This window comes from Pocillopora verrucosa, chromosome 6 (genome assembly GCF_036669915.1).
Source record: "Pocillopora verrucosa isolate sample1 chromosome 6, ASM3666991v2, whole genome shotgun sequence".
Taxonomy (NCBI): domain Eukaryota; kingdom Metazoa; phylum Cnidaria; class Anthozoa; order Scleractinia; family Pocilloporidae; genus Pocillopora; species Pocillopora verrucosa.
Window position 1 is genome coordinate 7,618,710 of NC_089317.1, and position 20,394 is coordinate 7,639,103.

At 38.8% G+C, this 20,394-nt stretch overlaps 1 pseudogene; it reads left to right on the plus strand.

Annotated features, from left to right (window-relative positions):
* The first annotated feature begins 3,700 nt into the window (after window positions 1–3,700).
* Window positions 3,701–20,394, plus strand: part of LOC136281745 (protein NLRC3-like) — a 37,308-nt pseudogene continuing 20,614 nt past the window's right edge.

Sequence of the window (20,394 nt, forward strand, 5' to 3'; positions counted from 1 at the left end):
ATAGACTTTGCCCAAAAGGATGGATTTCTTGTAGTCTTCTAATTAATATATTTAATAATAACCTACTTATTTTTGGTATTGGAATGACATGCAAGTTGAAAAGAGTTGTTTCTATCTATTACTAATTAGCCTTTTCAAAACTTGAAAATATGAAAAAGTCATGCCCCTCATTGCCTTCTGTTCCTGTACTAATGCCAAACATGGAAAATTTGTTTTCAGAATGCTCTTTGGCTGACAGCATGTTGATTTATTTCAGTGCAAATTAAAAGCTGAAATTTTATTGCCAAAAGTTAAAATGATATGTACTCTGTTAACAAGCAATCAGTGTACTTGTTTTACAATTTAGAAGGAATGATCACTCAATGATGTTTCAGACCACAAAGTTTACCTGTTCCCAACCCCCCCTTCTTTACCACAGGTTTCTGTAACACAATAATGATGGATAATTCTAGCAATAATTATTACAATTTCTTGCTTATTTAATCCAGAATGCGTTCGAAATTGCTTGATTGCCAAATAAAAACATGGTCTAAATCTTTTTTAACCCTACGAACTTAACCTTTTCTTGCTCCTTACGAACCCTGAAATGTTTGTATCTGTTAATGAAGAGGACGTTATGGAGATATCCAGAACAACTGGTATTATGGTGGACCCCGTGTACAAAGTCAAAGCCATTAGAGGAATGTTACACAAGACGGAAACCAACTCAGGTCGATTTAAGGGTCACAGAATACTTTATATTCATACCGGCGAGTACAATTTATCGACATCATCATTTGACAAACACGTCATTCCTTCCCTTTGGTCAAGAGCCCACGTACCTTGCAAATAATGGTTTCTCACAGGTTATAACTTGGAAGCGCGTTTATCCTCGCAAATGATATCCTGCTTAAGCGTGGTTGTGCGCATGTCAGCCTGAGGGGAAAAGGTGCATCACCTTAAGTTTTCAACGAGTGATTTTGGGAAATAATGTGGAAAACGAAACGATCAGTCAAATTAAAAAAGTTTAAAAATGATATTTTTTCTATCTGGTACAGAAATTGCAGCCTTGAGACCCCATTTTTGATCCCTCATAGAAGCATCAGTAGTTCGAAACATGTACTACAGTTGCATGTGGCATGTACTTTCTTTCGCGTGAAATCAAAATTATTATACATTAGACTTACAATGATAACTCTGATTGGTCGAGAGCATACAGTCGATATACGATAGCGTATGAAGTTGACATGATGACCCAATATCTGTGGCAGTTCTGCCTAGTTTCCAAGCCCCTCGTCCGTGTGGTGTTGTCAAACTCTGGTAAAATCAGAGAGAAGATTCTTTTTTTCGCAAATTGTTTCAAAAAATGTATGATAAAATATTTATTGAAAATGGTTTAAGCGTAATATTATAAATCATCAAACCTCGCGTCTGTGTTATCTGCCTCGGCCTTCGGCTTCGGCAGATAACGCAGACACCGGTATTGATAATTTATGATATCATGCCCAACCTCATCCAGTAATTGCTCATTATTATTTTATTGCCCAAAGTAGAGTACAGATAATACGCGAATCGAGTACAATTTTCCTGTGATATTGTACAGTTGCTTATTATATGCGGTAAAAAAGCCTTTTCCCACTTTTTGAAAAATACCCATGAAATAAAGCAGTTTGACAGTAAATAACTTCTTCTAACGTTTTGGTGTGTAGTGTCGCTGGGTATTTTTACTCATAGTTTGTGTTTTGACTCGCCCTGCGGGATCGTGAAAATAAGGCAAAACTCATAGTAATATTCACCGATACTTAACACTAAAACGTCTGATAAGATATGTTTTTTTTGATGGAAGACTGGATACGACAACAACCACAGGTGATGGACTTTCATAAGTTCGATTAGAGGATGGGGTTTCCAATCCTTCTAAAATGACGAGACCTGATTCGTAACAATGTTATGCGAGTTTCGCACAAGTCTGGTAGGTGTGTCTTATTTTCCAACAGGAGGTTTGTGCGGTTTGTATAATGGAAGGATGGACCCGTTAATAACTCGCCCTGCACTGGGTATAAATGATGTTGTCTGCTGGGAAAGTGTCAAGGATCCCATGCCATTCTGAGGCTGACTCGTTCTTAGTTGTCTCTCTTATTGTAGATAATTAGATGGTGCGCGAGAGGTCCGCGTGTGACAAGATTTACGTTCGTTTCCCATCGTATCCTTTGTTAAGATAGTGCTAGACTCTCACGAAACCCTCGCTGCTCAAGAAAGACGTCAATCATCAATTGGCCGCAAAAGCGGAAATAACAACATTATTGATAAAATTTTAATTTTTTAATTACTTGTTCGATTTATAAACTCATATCTTTGATTTCACATCAATAAAAAAAGGTAACGTTTTATTCGTTTTTCAGTATATAATATATATATATCTGGATTCCAAGTTTTGCTTTCAGCCCAAGAGGACGTCGACAAAATTGATGTCTCTGAATCAATTTTGTCTGCGATGTTGATGCACCTTGTTTTTTTTCTTTACTCTTCTCTTAGTTTTCGCTTCCTTCCGAAGAAGCCAGAATGTGAATATCTAGTTCTATTTGTCATTTTGGGTTTCGTAACAAGGATGATGTTGAGTATTTAGTTAAAAGCTCGCTAAAAAATTTTTGTGATTGCGATAAAAAATGGTGATCGAGGGGTGATATGATTTTAATGTCTCGTTAACCCAAGCACTATTAGTATGGTTCCTTCAAATCACCGGCTGATTTTAAAATCAAAGACGCGACCTTCTTCAGTGATTTTACACCTTCTCTCGGCAGCAGTTCCCAACACATGGGAACGTTCGAGGAAAAGTTCTCCGTTCATTGGATCGCTATTGCCAAATACCTCTTTTACAGTTCCGTGGCTCTGTGTCAATAAAATGCCAAACAATTCGTCCTCATCAAATTTGTCTACCTCATGTTGGCAGCGTTTCCAGTGTTTTACAAGAACGTCGTCGGTGCGATGAGGCCAAGGACTCCTTTCAGGTTGTAATATGACTACTGAATTAAATGCGTTTCTTTAACCCTAATTTATCACCTCTCGATGGTCTGCGAGGATTTCTGGATAGTTTTGAGAAAGAGGGCCGGGTCACACTGGAGCTAATTTTGTTTGAAAAAGATGTAAATCTGTCAGCCGTCAGCGAATGATTACAAATTGCAAAGATATTGCCAATTTATAACGGAGTCGAAGTCCTGCCTCGGGGGCCTCTAAATTTTGGCAAATCAAGCAAATTTTTTCAACCACGTAGGTGTTGTGCATGGAAGACTTTTGTGGATAAAAGTATAGCGGAAAGTAAGGGCCAGGGGCAAGATTATCACGTTTTATTAAAAGTGCACTATACTAGTCAAGAGAATCTGACGATTCATGCAAAAAAATTCATTTGCGAAAGATGTGAAGATTTTTTATGGGCGCAATGCAAGTCAACAACGTGATGTTTAATCTACCTTGCAAGTAGTTCTTAGTAGCGTTTCGCCACGAGCCACGAGGCCCACGAGATTTAAGCCGATGGGTGGTCTGTTAGGGTCTGGCACTACCCTCGCGGAACTCCCGCGTGCTCACACGCTTGCCTGCGTGAGATGCACGGGCTTCGCCTCTCGTCTCGAATTTCATTGTGGGTCATCCATATCTTTAATGAAAAGCAATGACATGCGTGACCTGTTGGTGTGGATTACCATAGTCACGCTTAGTTGTTGTTGAACACAGTTATAATTTGGTTTCATCGATTGAAGTTAGAAGGTAATCAATCTAATTTTGATATAAGCAATATGGATATTTTTTTCGATCTGTATCTATTTACTAGTCACAAGTCCATCTAGTTTATTTGTGTTGCCTCTTCACCTCAGGAATTATGTAGCATTGCCCGTTCAACCCTTACGCAGTGTCCATTTTGTGTCGATAGAATTTTAACTCATCTGTGTAGACAAGAGTAGGATTTCTATAGTTCCATAACGCTTTCGAAGCTAGGACCTAGAAACGGAGGTACTGAACAAGTATTAGAATCTTTCACATCTTAAGAGGAGCCAGGACAAAGAGGCTATTGATGTGGAGCTGCTGCCTTGAGGTGTAACTTGATGTTCGAGGTTGTGTATTACTCCATCGAAGTAAACATTTCCTACACCAAACCAAGATCAGTTTTTTTTTAATACAGCAGCATGCCACCTTTTCCAGAAACGCTGCTGTATCTTCTTTGTGTCGATTGAATCGTCATTTTGTATCAAGGAACGGTATAGCGAGATCGCCTCAGGGTTGAGTCAGTCAACCATAGACATGCTTTTCACAAATATTTAAGTTTGCGACCGATAATCAACAAGGAAAGATATCGCGAAAAATTTATTTTTTCCCACATTAACACGGATCGGTTCTGATATCGTAGCATAATTACTGCACAATATTCAAGCGACTGTCTTTTCGATCTCGAGCAGAAAATGATTATGCTTGTGTAATAAGTTTTAGCTTTACCGAAAGTTTCCTAATTCCGGCCGATGAGAGCCATTTGGTATAAGAAAGAATTTATACGATTTATTGATGCTCTCTCACTCCCTTCTAAAAGGTATGATCGTCTAGGTCACGGAGACGTGAGAAGGTTTAAGCAATGATGTAGTTAAAGACGAGTATAATTTCATCGCCAAATGGCCGCCTTGTAGTACAATCTATATAACTGCTTTTAGCTGATTTTGCTAAGGAGCTAGAAAATTTTTCTAAGTGACACTAAGAAAGGCCGCATAACCAGAAGTTTGACTTATTCCATCGTTCACAGGGCAAAATTAAGTTGATGAGGCGCCCTGGTTTCCATTTATTTCTGTTCCACACCTGATTCATCCTTGAGCAAGTAAAGCCAAGAAAAACCATACGGTGTTTCAGTAAAGTAGGCTTAGGTTACCAAATCTCGAAAATGCTTCATTGTCATTTACTATCCAAGTTTACTTTCTCCTCTGCTGTTTTTCCTTTTAGATTTTATATCACACCTTTTCCACTTACCACTAAAGTGGTAAGTGCTTACTTACCACTAAAAGGCTGAAAATTCCAGAGAAGGTAGGTACATATAATCTGAGTTTTTGTTATTCACTATCTTTTCTTTCCTTATGTACACTCTGCTTATTCATTTTTATATACCCTTTTTGACTCATTTTTATCTGGGTATAGTTCTACCACAAAGAGCACAGGTTCCTTTGCAACAAGGTTGGCTTGGCCGGTATAGTTGCTTTTTGGTAATTTCGTTAGTGGTGCTGGTGCTGATGCTTCTGCTGGTCTTCTTGGTGTAGAAAAGGATTTAGGTTGTTGACTAAGCCTCCCTCCGACCGCTCTGACGAAGGGCTAACACTCGAAACGTCAGCTTTTTCACCCTTTACGGTGGCTAATTTACGTTTTAAACTCAGTTGTTAACACTAAATTATCTAAGCCTCCCTTAGTCTAATATAGTACACAAGGAATGCACCAAAAAATATTTGTGGGCTTGGGCCCTTGTCATCTCGCTTGGTCGTGTTCCTTAGCACACATTTCCCTCAGCTAGAGAGGAGAGAGGCTGTCTAGAAATTGTCAGGGAGAGTTGATGTAATACTCAAAGTGTATTCTATCCTCGGAAAACGGCAATTCTGCCAGTTATTTCTTGTTATGGGCATTTGAATAAGCCATACATCAGAGCGGACCAGTTGTATTGTGGTACATATGAAAGTGCTATTGGCAAGGTTAAGATGGTACCGTGGGTCACCGGTACTGGTGACACCACAACATTGATGAATATTGTTATCTAGTCATGATTTTTGAGCTGGTGTTTGATACGGTGAAGCTAATGCTGATGATAAATGGTTTCTGGGGCGTGGAAAGGGGTTGTTAAGGTGGTGGTAATGCCGCTACTTTGGACTCATGTAGTTGTCAAGGTTAAGCTGCATGATGATCAATCTGGGGACGTGGTAGTTGTTTTGTTTACTGATTCAGTTTTCTTTCAGTGCAATAATTTTTTTTGTGGCTATTAATGTGACGGTTGTGATGATACATATACTTCGGACAACCTTTGCCGCTGCTAACGCAATTAGAGGCTGTTTAAGCATAAAGGGAGTGAAGATGATTCTTGCCACTTGTGAAACTGGTGCTAGAAATTGCGTGGTTGAGATTGTCCCATTAACAAAATATTTTTATTTATCGTGTATGTGGGTTCTTGGTGGTATTGTGGCGCAAGTGCCTGCCTCTAAGAGTATCTAAGAGGATGGACTGTTACTTTCTGCAGTTGCAGTCGATTTGGGAAAAGCCTGCACTATCTCCCACGTGTGTTTTTGCGTTTGCGACACCTACGCCTTCTCGGCGTTTTTTATGGAACAATCTACCTCGTTGTTGACACTCTGAGAACGTCTTACGTAAATTCGTAAATAATTTCAGTTTTGCATCTTCCTTGGGTACTGTTCTCGTAACGGGACGTAACGGGATTAAAAACACTGCTCAAAAGCATGGCATGTCTGCTATGCCAAAGAAATAGTATAAATCCATAGAACAATCACTTCGTCACAAATAAAATTCGAGTCATCAAATGTTCGATGAAACGTTTTCCCCTCAATTCAAGGCGAGGTTTACATCTCGTGAATTGCATTGTAAATTCCCACCGGGCACATGTGGGGAAACCTCTCAAGTTATCAAGCTTCCTTTGCGTTTTGGTAGAAAAGTTATTGTCTACTGTGACGGATCTGAAACGGGTAAATGTTTACTTCTTAATCCCAAGATACTTCAGCAGATTTTCTTGCTACTTTGGTGAGATGTAACATTAGTACACCATGCATATACATAAGGACCCTCGCGAATTGTTTTCAAGGGGAAATTTGCCTCATTGTTTATATTTTGAGAACGACTTCTCTAAATTCGCAAGTAATTCCTGCATCAGAATTTCATAAAATGTTTTTTCTTTTCTCTTTTGAGGATTAAATTTTCAAGACGTTTAAGATCGTTTCGCAGCCTGATTTATATTGTTGTTAAATGTGAGTTGACTCCTAAAGCAGACTACTTGACCGGTCCTCTGATAGTGTTTTTGTTGTCACGCTCCAGGGTTACTGACGTGCTTGATTGGAAGCGAGAGATTTCCTCCTGATTTCCTCCTCAGACGAGTTTGTATGTAGGAATCCTAAAGGTTCTCCTCATAAAAGCGTCTTTTGGGTGAGTAGAGTCATTGTTTGCATGCTAGGTCTCTTTCGGCTCATGGTGTCAAGGCTCTATTTTTTCCGAACTCGTTCTTGTTTATAATTTGCGTCAAGTGAGCTGTGAAAGTTAATGTTGGATGGAACTTTAACGCGTAAGGTAAGGGTGTTCTATGAATTGACTTTTTTCCCGTTTGCTCGTTTGTTGGTCCCTTTCAGAGAACACATAAACAGCGTGAACTCCCCCTTTTTTTACTTTAACTCTACTTTCGTGACGGAATTTTCTCCTTTTCTGGCACGAGTAGCGTTTGCCGATTGTCGGCGAGATTAATTTGTTTTGACAGTGCTTGGCAAACAAAGATGTACTTGGTCTCTCTGCCGTAAATTTCTAGTTAATCAAAATTGCTATGTTTTTACATCGCTCAAACTTTTTTTCTAGGAAACTGTATCATGATCTTCAGTAGTGTTTTAAATTATTTTTACTGTGCAATAAGATGTAAACCTGATACTGGAGTATTTCGCAAGTTTAGCTTTCACTTAAGTGATGAAAGGTAGCTTCGTTTTATCTGTCGGATGCACTGGTTTCTGAAAATGGAGACCGGTGGCGTGCAAAAATGTTCGTTTATTCGACCGTTCACTTCAAGATTACTTTGTGTTTTAGAGGACATGTAGACATTAAGAGTGTTGGAAATTTGATCATATTAGGGTCTAAAAATACCGGTGAAAGTAATTTGGCACTAATGTCTGTAAAGTAACTCTGACAGTTGTTTTTGAGGGCCACGCAAACTCACATGTGAGAACAGCCGTGTCGAAGCGACATTGCATTTGTCTTTGAACAAAGTCGAACTTCTTTGCGATTAAGCTGCGATCTAAAACATATATCAAGATACGGCCACTAATTTTCTCGCGAAAATACTCGAAGAAGGTGTTTTGAATCAAAATGTGTAGCTGTTATCGTCTAGACAGAGAGTACACGTCAATGTATAACAATATAGCTTGTCAATGATTGTCGTTGGACTCGGTAGTAGTCGGTAGTGGACTGAGGCGGCTTCAAGTATCTATGTCGTATACGTGTACGTCGACAGCAAAGAAGCCGGACACAAAGAAGGCCTGAGATGGCAAATTTGCTTGGCTTAGTTGTTAGCATTTTTTCCTAGCAGAGACGATCTTCAATTTTAGGACTTTTAAGTGTAGGTTAATTTATATATTACTTATGGGTAGAGGAAAAATATGGACTGGACCATTAGACTATTGGACTATTTTTTGGACAAATTTTAAACCATATTTTGCACCATTTTATTGGGGTAACGTAGACTATTAGTACTTAGGGAGGGGTGGGAGGCTGACTTTTGTTACTGAGGGAGGGGTGGAAGACGAACAATCAGTAGGCAGGAAGTGGCGGGAGGTGGTTATATTAATAAATGCTACTGATTATTGGAGTTTTAATGGATCATTCAAATTATTTTGAGCGGTTTTTCGACTGACTATTTTTATCTCAAACTTTATACGCTGGGCCGTAGCGTTTCTTTGTTTTTTAATTTTTTTTCATGCGAATGCGAAACTGGCACCTAAACACTAGACTGTAATTGTTATTGAAAATATAACCGATTCCCGTTTTCGATCCTCCACTGTTGAGTCATGCGTGTGTCTTTTTAGTCGACTTGTTTCAGTGTTAAATGATACTCGAGGGTTATCACGAGTCATCCATCAGTTGCTTCACGTTTCCCTTTCTGTGTACAGCATATTACCACTAAATTTATCTATCTTCCTCTTTTCACTGATCTTATCCGGACGACAGAGAACCTGGAGTTTCCGATAAAGAATAAAAAAGTCACTAAAATGAAAAAAACAGACTCTGAAAAATTCCGCTGGAATTCCAGATTCCAGATTTTCCAGCTGACCGTTTCCGATCCTCAGCCCTTGTCTCTGAGAGAGCTTACTGTCATTTACGAAACGAACGTAATGAAAAAATGTAATTTGTGGGATTAACTAAAATCGGTATTTTGCGGAAAGGAAAATCGTAACTAATGAATTAGAAATCTGTAATTTTCGAGGAAGGTAATTCTGCATTTTGCGCTTGTGTGGATTTAATGATTCAATGCATTGGCTATGTGGAAAGAAAATTGCACCATTAAGCTATAAAATGCAAACCTGTTGTTTAAAAAAAGATCGAGCGCTGAAGCTGTGCTGTTTTAATCGTAAATTTACGAAGTGAAATGCGTGGCATGACACTCAACTTTAGGCGTGAGTTGAGTGTATCTAATAGGGGAAAACTATGTATCTGAAAAGAGAGGATGGCTTTATACGATAGTATCAACAATCTTTCCATAGCAAAGTTGTAAACGTGAAAATTGCGATAACACTTGTGAATACTATGCTAAGGACCGGAAATTCCGTGATCTTTGTCGTCTAATAAGATTAATAGCAAAAGAATGATAGATAAGTTTGATGATCTACTGTATACACAAAGGGAAATGTGAAGCAACTAATGGGTGATTCATGCTAACCCGTGAGTATCATTCAGCATTAGAACAAGTCAACTTAACAGGCACAGGCATGACTCAACAGTGGAGGATCGAAAAACAGGAATTGGCGATATTTTCAATAACAATTATTGTCCAGTGTTGAGGTGCCAGTTTCGCGACAAAAAATAAAGAAACGGTACGGCTAGGCGCAAAAAGTTTGATATAAAAAGAGTCAGTCGAAAGACCGCTCAAAATAGTTTGTAAGATTCAATGAACACTACATTGATCAGTAGCAGTTATTAATACATCAACCTCCCACCCTTCCCTGCCTACTGATGGTTCGTCCTCCACCCCTTCCTCAGTAACAACGGTCTGCCCACCACCCCTCCCTGAGTACTGATAGACTGCATCCCACCCCTCGCTAAGTGCTCATCGTCTGCCTCCCCTTGATAAAATGGTCTAAAAAATGGTCCAAAAAATGGTTCCAAAAAAATGGTCCAAGGGTCCAAGGGTCCAATAGTCCAGTCCATATTTTACTTTTGGTTGTGGTGACTTTTGGCTGATGCCGAGGTCAGGTAATCTGTTGAAGATCAGATTAGAAACTGAATGGTGCATGAAGAAGAAATCTGCTTTGCCCTTAGAAGTCATCGCTTTTTTTTTGTTTTTTAATTTGCTTTTGTTCCAGTAGCACAAAGCTGTAAGAACTCTAAAATCGAGTGTGCAGTTGCTTGGCTAAACCAAATTCCAAGTAATAGTTGTAGGTAGAAACCGCTGGCCCTTATGTTCGTGTTTGTGACAAGAATGATATATAAAATAAATGAGAGTCATCTCGCCCGAAGTCATGACGCCCAAAACCTATTTCTGTGTAGTCAAAATCTTCATGGCTTTGGCAGAAACCTAGAAAAAGTTTCTCAAGCTCACGAAATGTCCGTGAGCAAGAAACGAGTACATACCAAACGAACAACGCTTAATTTTTTTGTTAGAAACGGAGAACGCTTCCCTTTGTTGTTTGAAACGAACAACGCTTTAAGAGCTAATGTCAATATGCATCATTGAGCAGTTCATTTCTCGAAAAATAAAATATATTTTCGCAAAAAAACTACACCACAATTATTAGGACATATTGGGCTACAAAATATGAAAGTAGGAGAGAAAAAGAATTATGGGTGACTTGCCACACTGTGGCAAATTTGTTCGATGGATGCTGACATCCTCTCTTAAGAATCTTCATGGTGTTGTCGGAAACGAAGAGCGCTTTAGTGATAAAAATTTCTCAACGTTATTGCTTATTAACAGTCTGAAATTCAGATATTATAAATATTTGTTTCTTCAGGCGACTTGACTTTTTTTTTCGGGCGACATAACTTGTTAAACGATAAAAATACAGCTATATTTAATCTGAAATATCGTCAGGGTTTCCTTATATTGGTGTTGGGGAAAGGAATGTAAATATTATATTACTTTAAATCAGTCCTGCAAATTATAAAAAGGCAGGTTGATTACTGCTTATTACTATTGGAAGTCTTATCTTAAAGATAGAGTTTGGTCACGTTTTCCTCGTTATGATCGTGAAGTTGACATGGAAACAGTTGTTCAGTTTCTACGGTAATTAGAACTCGTGATAATGTCTTGAGAAAGCTATGTTACTAATTAACTTAATTTGTTAATCCAGGAAGAGTGAATCTCTCTGGTAAAAGGTCACGTTCGACACCTCTCGTTCTTAAAAGTGTAAAAGTGTGATACCCTTCATGTTTCGCGATTTGATGGTTATTATGAATAGCACGTAGCAACTTGGGGGCGGTACTTGTGAACGTCCCTTCTTCTCCAACTTTTGTAATCATGATGTTGTTATGTAACGGTCTTCTAAGGCAATTTTCTCCTAAGATACCCCTTCAGATGTGAATAACATTCTGCCAGTAGGTTAGTTATGATTTTTATATTACCAATCTCGTTTCTGTTCTGGCCGATCTCAACTGTAAGAATAAGAAATTTAAGGTTGATGATTTTGTAACTGCGCAAATAACTCGAAGGCGCATACCTAGTGAGTAGGAACTGTCATAGGTAATCTAACGTGATTCGCTGGCTGAGATGGAACGATGACGATACAAGAAGATTGACATCCTAGTAGTGTTATCTGTAGTGTCACCTTATAAACGGTGACTCACACTTTTCTCATTAGATAGGAATTAGTCCCCGTTGAAACAGCTTGAGAAGAGAAGAGATAAAGAAGAATCAACCTAACAAACAACGAGTGTTAGAGATTTTACTTCTAACAAACTAAAATTTCGGGCAACATGACTCAGGTTTCGGGCGACTTGGCTGTAAATTATTTCTTTTCTGGCTGAAAAAAAAACTGCCTTACCGTTTCTCTCATCAACTCTACATGTGTCTGTTTTTGTCGGAAGACAGTGCTTCCGGTTTTTAATTTAACTTATTTTTATTGGTTACCTGTATATTTCCAGAAATGCAGTGAAGCGCAACTAATCAGGGGGTTTATAGCATTTAATAGCCTCTTCAGACAGGCGTCTTTTCGCTCCTCCCCCGCCCCTACCCCTGCCGTCTACTCAAGACAGTAAAGATACGAAGCCATCACATTGAAATTTCTTGAAGTTCAGTGCAGAAGAAGCCAGCAAATTTTTGTTTGCGGGTCTGCACAAGTAGAGCTTGTTTACAGATTGCCACAGAAAAGAGTTTTTCTGCTGAAAGAAGTTTCCTACTGAACATTGGTTGGCTCAAGTCTCCTTGTCCTAAAGTATGAGAGATCCAATATGTATACTTAGTCTAACAACCGTTACGAGCCATTACGAGTGCATTAAAAATCCTTTTCCTTCTGTCACAACATATCGTTTGGCTTTCAAACAGTCTTAAATAGACTAAATGCCTGACAATCAGAAATTTCAACCTGAAGGTTATTTCAAACTTAAGAATATCAGATTCTTGTTTGGAAATGTCAAGCGATACCAAAAATGAGTTTACTTTTTTAGTGAACAATTTCTCCGAGCTTTTGCATACACTCATAATTCTACGTTTCTGCCCAGACTGCCGGGCACGGTTTCGAATGGACTAAACACCCGGAAGTAAGAAATATTTACTAAAATGCCACTGAAAGGTTCCTTTAAACTTCTAAAGAGTATCGGATGTTAATTTAAAGATGTCAAGTGATTTCAACAATAGATTTGGTTTTTAGTGTACAAATTATCCGAGCTTGTGCATACTTTACTTGAAGTGACAACGACTCTCCAAATTGGGAATTGAACACACCGACAATGGGGTTACTTTGCTTTTTTATAGACCTCGACTTTGTCTCGGTCCATAAAGATGCAAAAAAAGAACTCGGCCAATATCCAGCCATCTTGACCTCACGCTTGGTCAGTAACACATGTAAATAGGACATTACGCGCTTTGAGATAAGAAATTTCTCTTTGTTTGTTGCTTTTTTTAGCGGCATGTAATATTCTATTTATTATATAAACACCAATGAAGTCATTTCGCTATAACAAGTTTTTAAAAGTCGAACAACATGTCACTTAAGTAGACAGTGACACAACTAAAAACTGGAAGACGTGCACGGCCTGTAAAGCGCGAAGGAAAATCCAAATTACGTTTCCGTTATTTACAATGTAGTAATAAAGGGCTTTAATCCTAAAATAAGGGTCTTCAGGATTTTTTTTTATTTCGGAAATAAGCCAACCATAAGCAAAAGTATTTTTGGACAAGAAAGCCTAAGTCGTTCTCTATGTAAGTTATATCCAATGCAAGACCAGGGGCGAGAAAAACGATCAATGGCAAAACTCAAGGAGCTTGCAAGAACTAATTACTTAATAAAATGAAATAACAAGTGATACGAAGTAAGTAAGCGTAAATGTAAATGTGTAAATGCACAGAAAGGCGCGAATTTTATATGCAACCATTGCAACTGTGATCTTTTCACGTGTAAGGATAGCATGTTATCTTCAGGTGTGAAGATATCACGCGAAGCTCACTTGGTAATTTGTTGGTGTTCATATCTAAGTTTCTATCTAAGTATTGAAATACTTAACTTATTACTTAATTCCATCGCATATTTGTATCCTTTTTGTTTTAATGGCGAGGCCAAAGTTGATAAATAAAGATATCCCAGCATATTTTATGCTAGTTTGAATAGTATATTAGCACAAGCAGGCATACATCATGAAGAGGGAAGAGAAACCCATGCCAACGGTTCGCGTTTCTATAAACAATCACTTTTCAGTTTCACGATTTCGTTTCTTGTCAGAAATGTTTACGCTGGTCTATCACGTCATGGTAATCGCAAATTGCTCTTCTCCTATTAGATTTTGGTGATGGGCGTTTTTCATAATATGGAATAACGTGCTTGAGAAGTAGTTTCGTCACCCTCGAGTGCATGGCTACAGCTTCACCGCCATTTGCGTCCACGAAAGAGACGACTAACTATGCTAGGCTGTGCCGTCTTCTGGTGGATGTGGGATCTGAGGCACTGAGGTTCACATTTGACAATATACATCCACCAGCGACTCTGCACACGGTTTTGTCAAGTACCTCTTCACATTACTCTACACTGCAATCACTTTACACCGGCAGTAAGAAAGTGCTGAGTCCCGCACAATGGGGAAACCTGTTTCCTGCTCATTCAGCTGCATCATCAAAAGCGTTCGACGTCACACTTCTAACAGTGCTGCTCAGAAATATTTGTGGTTTAAGCCCCCCCGCCCTTGGCTGGGATAACCTTCCCCCAGCGAAAAGCATAAGCATCGCCGATGACATCGCTAGGGTGAAGTATTACAGGAACACTTTATACGGCCATGCCACTAAAGCGTCTGTTGACGATGCAAGTTTTACCACTTACTGGCTGGAAATTCGAGAAGCCCTGGTAAGACTGGGAGGAGCTAAATTTAAAGCTGATATAGATAATCTTGAGATCGAAAGTATGGATCCTAATAATGAGGAACATTATCGTGAGCTCATGAGGCAGTGGAAGGTAAATGATGATAACATCAAGGAGAAACTAGATGAAATTGAAGGTAAGAAGATAAATGAATGCTTTGATAAGACGAAACAAGTTTTAAAACAACGAGTATGTTCAAGAAACCCGCAAAGCTTTGTATTCGTAGAATGCAGTGAACCAAGTAATCGTATGCCCTGTAACGAAAAGTGCGTTTCGAATCTTTTGAAAGCAATGTGTTCGTCGCGTAAGAAGTCGCTCTAAGAAAGATATAAATATCATACGTAACTTTGGTGACCAAATTAGGTCATGATAGATTTGTAAATTATACATTGAAGCCACAGACGGCTCAAATAAGGCGACACCTGATTATATTACCACTCCGTTATTTTTTTTCATGACAACCACTCAAGGGCGAGTGTACCTCTCTCATACTACTTCATACTTGATTTTTGTATGTGGGAATTAAAATTCATTATACCATGCCAACGAGGCGTAATGAGGACTTGGAAACTGTATAGGGCAGCTAATTCAATGCTTTTAGATTATCATCAAGGAAGAAATGATGATACAAGTATGGACTACGCATGCAATGTAGCTCTATTGTAATAGTAATCATGGTCGATATGGCAAATGGTACGCCATGATCGACTTGATGCGTTTTTCACCTGCTTTATATGCATGATGTACTATGTCCTTTTGATACCCTACTGAATATTGAATCAAAGGTTACAAATGAATTTTCAGAGACCATCAAAACTTCACTAGAACAGATAAAAAGTGAAATGGAGAATAACCTAAGATGCACACTTAAGAAGTTGGAAGGCGAAGTAAAAGAAGTGAAGGAACAGCTGGGTACCTTGACGGCGTCAAAGATAGAAAGCAAGGAAGAAGGTCAGTCTATAGTCGTGCATAAAGAGAAAAAACGTTTAGTAATACACGGAAAATCCACGCTTTTAATGAAAATAGGTCGACAATCATAGGTGTTTGTAAACGAGTCATCAATTCCTGCGGTCCACTCTTTAATATGATATACTCTTTTAACAAAATATACTCTAACATTTCATTTCAAACCAATGATCAATCTGGAACTTTCAAATGCGCTCGCTCTCGATGCAAAACTTGTCCTTTTATTCATATCGTAGAGAAAGTATCGAAACCCAAGAGATCCATTAAGATCCCTTTACGTGTGCCTCCGCCAATATCATTTACTGGATAACTTGCACTTATTCCCATAAGTCATACATTGGTGAAACAGGAAGACGATTAAGTGATCGATTCCGAGAACACCTTCGCGAGACAGAAAGAAATGACAAGGACGCATCCAAACCAGTCGCTAGACACTTTAATCTCCCTATCCTTCTAAACAACGTACGGTAGTTTGCGGCCTTTCCTCACATTTAGGCAGTTCGGGAAGCCAGAAAACGCCAGAACAGAAATTTGTCTTCGAAATCGGCACTCTTAATCCCCACGTTATGAACGAGCGCTTTTCATTCAACTAATTTCTTCTCGTTTTCTCGTCACCATATTTCCACCGATAGCGTAGCTCCATTTTCTGCATACAAACCCACACACAACCTGCAATTACGTTTTTAACTAAGTTATTTACACTAAATTACTTGTTTCTTTTTAGCTGAGTTAATCTGGGCTTTATTGTGATGTGAATCACTGTTTCAGGTGGTTCTCTAAATTTATTAGGATAATTTGTTGCGAAGGAAACTGCTTTATTGTCATTGTAGAATATGAAATAGAAGCTTAATTCTGATCTTTTTCTCAAATGAACTTAAATCAGAATTTTTATTAGATTAAGAGATATGTTCTTGCACGTCCAGTGTTCAGGTCCATAGCTATTTTATAACTCAGTGCTATTTCCAAACTCTTTTTCAGGTATTTTTGATCCAGATGATATCATCGATGTGATTAAACAATTGTACAAAACCCGTGAGGGATGGTTGGCACCGTTTCCATGGTGTGAGGACTTCCAGTTTCGTCTTGGAGAAATCTTTATCAGGCTCAAGGTGGTGAGAAGGAAGAAAACAAGAGGAACAGTCACTGAAAAAGGTATCAAAGTGTCTTCTCTCTTTGACCCGCACGAAGAGTGTTCAAAGCCAAGAACAGTGTTAATTGAAGGAGAGCCAGGAGTGGGAAAAACCACCTACTGCAAATACTTTGTTTACAAATGGGCCTCAAGGAAGCAAAAGCCTGAAGAATTCTTTTCAAGATATAAGGCTGTTTTACTGCTGAAATGTCGTGACATTAAGTCTGATCTTTGGGATGCTATTGATGAACAACTTCTTACTCGCGACACTCAAGAAGGAGTTAGGAAGGAATTCTTTCAGTTCATCCGTGACAATCAGTCCCACATTTTGTTATTATTGGATGGATTAGACGAGTTACCCTCCAGTAAGCTGCCAATTTTTTCAGAAATACTTGAGGGCAGAGTGCTCCCGAAATGTCACATTGTTGCAACAGCAAGGCAAGAAGTGGGGATCAAAGTAAGAAAATCTTGCGACACCCTGCTTGAGATCGAAGGATTTACGAAGAAGCACACTCGAAAATTCATTGACAAGTACTTCAAAACAAGAGCAGATTTGGCTGAAAAGCTGTGGAAGAGGATGTTGCATGATGAACACCTTAAGGAAATGGCGGCCAACCCTTTAAATACTGCACTTCTTTGCCTTTTGTGTGAGGAGTTTGAAGGGGTTCTACCAGAAAAAAGGGCTGACCTGTACCTTGAAATCATTCAATGTGTCTTAAGAAGATACAGGAAAAGGAAAGGACTCTCAGAAACTGAAGATGACCTCAAAGACGTGTACAAATCGCAACTGAAACGTCTTGGCTCCATTGCCCTAAATGGTTTGCGTGACGACAACTTGAACGTTGAGGAAAGCAAACTGCGAGATGATGGTAGTGACTTACCCGAGCTTGGATTTCTGTCTGTTCAGCCCAGCGGCAGTAAGCTGAGACCTGGTCTTCATTATGCCTTTTTACACAAAAGTTTTCAACAGTGCTTTGCAGCGTTCTACATTTGCTGTCAAATTCAAGATCAGGAAATTACATGCGATGAGTTAGTTTCTGACTCAAAATACCTCAATGAGCTAAAAGAGGTGCTCTTCTTCGCATGCAGCATTCTAGCCGTGCAATGCCCTGAACAAGCGATGGCTCTTGTCACGAGTCTAATAGGCCAAGTAGACAAGTATGGAGACAATGGTGTGTACGTTGTGTTGGAAGCAATCAAAGAAAGCACAAGAGAGCAGAGTGATGCTCATCTAGAGTTGGCTCGTTGTTTTGGTCGTGGCTTCCAACTACAAAGCATCGATATCAAATCCGGGCGTGCTCTAGGAAAAGCAATTACTACTTCCCTGGCAGAGGCAGTAAAAGTCAACATGACCTTGACAACATTGAAGCTGAATTTCAATGACATGGGTGATAATGGTGCTATCTCTCTTGCCAGTGGAATTAAAGTTAACAGAACTCTGACTGTCCTAGAGTTAATGAACAATAGCATCGGCGATGCTGGTGTCACCTCAATCGCTGAGGCAATTAAAATCAACAAATCTCTGACAGATCTGAAAGTGGGTTTCAATGACATTGGTGATATTGGTGCGGCTTCCATCGCCGAGGCGATAAGAGTCAACTCATCTCTAACTCTTTTGGAGTTGTATTGCAATCGGATCGGTGATGCCGGTGTCATTTGCATTGCTGACGCAATTAAAGTCAACAAAGCTTTGACTGATTTGCAGTTGTCAAACAATGACATCGGTGATGCTGGTGCTGCTTCCATTGCTGAGGCAATAAAAGTCAACAAAACTTTGACTTCTTTGGAACTGAATTGTAATGACATCGGTAATGCTGGTGCCACCTCTATTGCTGAAGCAGTGAGATTCAACCAAGCACTGACCGTTTTAGAGTTGTCTAGCAATGATATTGGTGATGCTGGTGCTACATCCATAGCAGAAACAGTTAAATTCAACAAAACTTTGAGCGTTTTGGTGTTGTCCAACTGTGGCATTTGTGACACTGGAGCTATTCTCATTGCTGAGGCAATGAAAGTCAACAAAACTCTGACCGTTTTAGAGATGTCGAACAATGATATTGGTGATGTTGGTGTTGCTGCTATTGCTGAGGCGATTGAAATCAACCAAGCACTTAAAGAACTGGGGTTATGGAAGAACAGCTTTGGCTACACTGGTGTCACTTCTATTGCTGAAGCAATTAAAGTCAACAACACCCTAGTGGCCCTGGAGCTGTCGTCGAGTGGTATCGGCGATGCTGATGCTACTTCCATTGCTGAGGCCATTAAGGTCAACAAAACTTTGATTGATTTGGAATTGTCAAATAATGCCATTGGTGATGCTGGAGCTACTTCTATTGCTGAGGCAATTAAGGTTAATGAAGCCCTAACAGAATTGAAAATGAGCTTCAACAACATTGCTGACACAGGCGCAACTTCACTTGCTGAGTCTATTAAAGTGAACAAAACTTTGACTGTTTTAAAGTTATCAAACAATCGCATCGGGGATGCTGGTGTAGAGTCATTTGCAGAAGCTATTAAAGTCAACAAAACTCTAGAGTATTTGAACCTAATGGAAAACCACTTTGGTGATGCTGGTACAACATTCATCGTTGAGGCAATGAAAGTCAATAAAGTACTGGCCACCATTTCTTTTTAGAGAAAAGAAGTCAAACGGAATCGGCTAAGCATTTAAATCGGTTGCTAATCACGGTTGCTTTAACCTCAAGCCCTCCACTCTGGTACTCCCTGGATTTGTTCGCGGTTTCCCCAAGTTCAATTCCTCGTCTGAGCTTTGTATAAGTAGTGTAGCCAACTGATCTGCTTTCTGCCAGTTGGAATTTTTAAACATTATCCTTATTTATTCCTTAAAAAATCCATTAGGGGAATGACCATTGAAGTATAAACACATATAATGAAATATATTTGATGAAATAGTGCATCACCATCTTACACAGAGGACATTTTGTTTGTTTCCATTTCAAGTACAGGGCTAGTATACTTTGGAGTTACAAGGCTAGTATGCTGTTATTGATACAGTTTGGTTAATCGGATAGGGTGATTCCATGTGAATACTAATTACCTGAGAGCGTTTAGAGTGATTTTCATTTTCAGTGAAAGAATAGGGTAACTAGTAGTTGTGGTGTAATGTGAATCTTTTGTTTCCTTTTGTTCTTTATCAGCTACTACAAACTAAATAGTAATTTTTTTCTTTCATGGGCAAATGAAAATCACCCTAAACATGCAAAGAAACAAAAGATGACAAAGCATTTAGCATCTTATAACTTTTATGTGATTCATTAGCAATACCCAGGCTTACTGAAATCACTCTAATCAAAACCACTATTTTCATTTGCCCTTGAATGAAAAATAAATTTTTAGTTTGTAGCAGTTGATAATGAACTAAAAAAATCAGTCTACCAATTACAGTAATTGCAAATTTTCACTTGTATATGAAAATTATCTAATTGTTTTCATTTTGTATATAAGCAATGAGGAAAAAGACCAACTGTGTGATTATAACAGTTTTAATATTTTTTCATATGACTTCCCTTGCAAAATGGATTTTGGAATTCCTAGGAATTAGAGGTGTGAATTTTCATGCTAAATTCGGATTAGGAATTCCTAGGAATTCCAAACTTTAACAATTCTGGCTCTAAAAACCTAGAAATTCCCAAAAATTCCCAGAAATTCCCAGTTTATAGCCAACAGGACTTGGAATTCCAAGGAATTACAACTCAGAGCACCAATGACTTTCCCTGAAAAGCTGTAAATCAAAAACATATCAGGAATTTCTAGGAATGTTAGAGAATTACTGGGAATTTTAAGCAAAAATTTGAGGCTACTAATATA